Source organism: Nematolebias whitei, chromosome 15, assembly GCF_014905685.2.
Source record: "Nematolebias whitei isolate Nwh7 chromosome 15, NemWhi1, whole genome shotgun sequence".
NCBI lineage: Eukaryota > Metazoa > Chordata > Actinopteri > Cyprinodontiformes > Rivulidae > Nematolebias > Nematolebias whitei.
This window is the reverse complement of record NC_056512.1, coordinates 37,683,063-37,687,029: the sequence shown is the minus strand read 5'-3', so window position 1 is coordinate 37,687,029 and position 3,967 is coordinate 37,683,063. Positions and strand designations below refer to the sequence as shown.

General features: G+C 41.2%; 1 protein-coding gene across 1 annotated transcript in view; it reads left to right on the top strand.

The window, feature by feature from the left end:
- The first annotated feature begins 397 nt into the window (after positions 1 to 397).
- The window catches only part of doc2a (double C2-like domains, alpha), a 44,441-nt gene continuing 40,871 nt past the window's right edge, over positions 398 to 3,967 (top strand). Inside the window, exon 1 of the mRNA XM_037688640.1 lies at positions 398 to 458. The gene's annotated coding sequence lies outside the window, so the exon portion shown is untranslated. The remainder of the gene's footprint in view (positions 459 to 3,967) is intronic.

The following is a 3,967-nucleotide window of genomic DNA, read 5'->3' as shown; positions in this document are numbered from 1 at the left end:
GAGGAGGAGGAGGAGGAGGAGTGACAAAGAGGGGAAGTGATGGGTGCACACATGTATCATTAGGAGTCATTAACCACATATTTCACAGAGAGAAGGAGAAAGACAGATGCTGCTGCTGGCACATTGTTTGACTCTGGTGCCCCCCACCTCCTCCTCCTCCTCCTCCTCCTCTGCTTTGCAGCCTGAGGGGAGTTTAATTTAATCCATGTGTGGTGTGATTGAAGTGAGGGCTTCATGGCTGCTGATGCTCCAGATGGATGAAGCAGCTCAGTCTGAGGATATGAAACACTCCGAGTCGCAGCGAGGCGGAGAGAGAAGGAGTTAAAGATCCAGATCTGTCAGAGAGATCTTCCTCCTCCTCCTCCCGACTCCTCGGATGCTCATCTCACCACCTGTTAGTGTGGACCTCATGCACTGAAACCCACTTGTTTATGCAGGAATCTCCTCCGCTCTCAGAGGTAAGACAGGTTTATTCTGCATGTTTGGACTCTTTGATCACGTCTTAGATCATTTAATATTTTTATTTTTCATCTCCTCTTTGATCTCTGATCAGATTCAATATTCACCTGAAAATCCATTTCTGACATTTCCTTCAGCGTTTTACGCAAGTACAGACTTGCTGTTGCATCTTTTTATCTTTAACTCAAACTTTTTCGTCCTAGAAGCTTTAAACTACTGAGGTTTGTGCTTCCTGATGAAATATTTTAATACGTTCCTAAACTAGATTCACACGTTCACAATAAAAATACTAAATTCTGCATGAAAGAAATCTGTCAGCTAGGACATTACTGTTATTACCCTGATATTACATAGTTATTACTATTATTTCCCTATTACACAGTTATTCAGTTATCACTCTGTTATTACGCAATTATTATCCTGTTACCATGATATTATACAGTTAATACATTATCATCCTGTTATTAAACACTTATTAACAAAGTTATTGCTACATATTTATTATTATTATTATTAGAATTATAAAAACATTATAATTATAATATAATTTATTGCCTAATAAAGCAGAGAGTAAAACAACTGTCTCCATTTATGTCTGGTTTCTTATTCTTATTACTCTGTCTGGTTATTATTATTGAGTTATTAGGAAGTCGGTCCCAGCAGTCCTTCCTTCTACTTTATCCTGGAATGATGTCCCTATTGAATTAGTGAATTCTTATAAATATTTGGGTATCTTGGTTGATTCTCATCTTTCTTTTAAGCCTCATGTTGAAAACTTGGTAAAGAAACTAAAAGTTAAACTGGGTTTCTTTTTCAGAAATAGATCCTGTCTAACTCTGAATGGTAAACACCTTGTATCTGTGACCTTCCTTCCCTCCATTGATTACAGTGACATTATTTACATGAACGCTCCTACAAGAACCCTGCAGATGTTGGATGATGTCTATCACGGTGCGTTAAGATTCATAACTGGCTGTGATTATCATACCCATCACTGCACCCTGTATTCACTGGTTAACTGGACATCATTAACTTCACGCAGACTCTCTCACTGGTACATTTTCATCTTTAAATCACTTCTTGGTCTGCTGCCTTCATACATCTCCTACATATCTCTGCGTGAGTGCAGCTACAGCGTGCGCTCTCAGGACATTATTACCTGCAGTGTTCCCTCAGTGAGGACTGAACTAGGCAAAATGAGCTTCTCCTACTCCACTCCACACTATTTGTCAGATTAATTTTTACTGTTTAATAAAAGGATTTTGGATCATTAAAGTGAGGAAAAGATGTACTGAAACAGTTTTTGACTTGTTGATGAGGACCCGAGTGTTCTGGTGGTCCTGCTGCTGATTCTGGACTTGGTTCTGTAAAATAAGAAGACGTGGGTCAGAGACGGGATGGAGGAGGAAGTTGCTGCTGGTCGGTTGAACATTGAAACATCTTCACATAAAGAAACCAGAAATGGAGACGGGGGTTTTACTTTCCATTAATTAGAATATTTTTAAATTTTAGGTGCAAATTCATCGAGCTGAGTTCAAACGAGCATTTCTTTTTACACGGGTTCAAACTGGACCTGAACATGGAGGAACTCTTCAAACAAACTCAGAACAGTTTGTACTCTTCTTCCTCTGAGAGCAGCTTTGGCACTTTCGGCTTAAATCAGCCGAATGTCAGCCAAGAACATCAGCTCGGGTATTGATTAGCGTGCAGTTGTCGGTGGTTTGAAGTATGATGTGACGGGGGACTTCAAATCCCAGAAAGGAGCAGGAAGAACCTGACAGCGGAAGAAAATCCTCTTTTCTGCAGCTCGTGTTTAATTAGCTCCATGGCGGGTTCAGCAACAAAGCCTTTAAATCAACAAGCCAGAGGAAGACCATGGGAATGTTTCTGTTGTTGGACCTTATTTTTGTTCAGTTCTGTTCAACATCAATTGCTTCAGATGTTCTTGAAGAACACATGAATCAAATTTAAATATTAATATTCTTTCTGATGCACTGCTGGGAGTTTTGGAGCTCCAGACGGATGCGAGAGCTCTCTGTTCAGAATCACACCTGTCAATCAATCCTCCTGACACGCAGTGACAGGACACACTGATCAGACTCAAACCCCCCCCCATCAGGAACAAGGAAACATCTGCCAGGAGGGGGAACAACGAGCCTCCCACAGGAGGAGGAGCAGAGAGTTGCTGCTTCGCTGAAAACTGTGACGAGAGCGACACATGGAAGCAGCGACCACAGAAAACCAGCAAAACCACCGCAGCCCAACTGGAAAAACTGGGAATAGCATCCACTTACATTATTAAAACATATCCGTATCAATATCAGTATTGATATCTGTGTCAGTATTGACAATATATTGACTGAGACAAAGTGATTCATGTGGTCAGTGATGAGAAACCACCTCATCGCCTGTTTTTAATGGACATTACTCACGTTTTAAAGTCAAGGTTGTGATTTAATCCTGTTTATTAATCAGGATTATTGATAAAAGCAGAGTAATTGTTGCATTTAAATAATTGTTTTAATGATTTGTTTTCATCCTGGCAACACGGTGTGCAACTGGTAGAGCTGCTGCCTCTCGGCTAGCAGGTCGCCGGTTCAAATCCCAGTTCCAGTTGGGAGATGGTTTGGATTTAAATTGTCAGATGAGCAGCAGAAAAATGTTTTCTGTAGACAATGCTGAAAACAAGTCCCGACCAAAGGTCAGAACTACGAATCGTTTTCACCATTTAAAACAGCACTATAAGTTAAGTTATAAGCTGCAGCTCCGACTGTGTTTTCAGCCTCCTTCCCTGAAACAAACCACGGTATAAAACTCATTTAGCTGTGCTGTGCCTTATGAGAGGAACAGTGAGGTGGTGCGACATTAACAAACCAGCAGCTTATCATATCGCTAAAGACATGGTCCCAGTCTCAACTGTGGAACAAGACGGATAAAGTTAGCCATCTTGTTAGCCGCTAAGGACCGTGTCTTTAGCGATATGATAAGCGGCTGCTTTATTAATGTGTCGCTGCCTCTCACTGTAAGACTTGAAAATTTGTGTAGTTCTCCTTTTTCTGCCTGTCCAACTTCACGCAGCCCCTCCTCTCTCACATGTTGCTTCACACATGCTTACTAACGTGAAGGCGGTGCAGCTGAAGAGATTATTTAATAATGTAAATAGTTCATTTTTTAGACATTTAGTAGTTACAGCTGTTTGTTAATAAATGTGCCTGTGTGACAGTTGGGACAAAGCCTTGACTCAGGTGTGTGGTTACCATGGAAACATTGCATCAGATCCATTCAACATTCCTGCAGGAATATTTTAGTTAAAATCCTAAATGTGTGTCTGTAATCAAATGTCCAGAAACTCAGTCTACAGTAGATCCGTATCAAGGTCATCTGCTCAGACTTTCTTCTAAACTTTAAGGTTCTGATCAACATCAGCTCCTGTCCTCACCTCAGCTTCTGTCCTCACCCTTAGCCCCTGTCCACACCCTCAACTCCTGTCCTCACCCTCAGCCCCTGT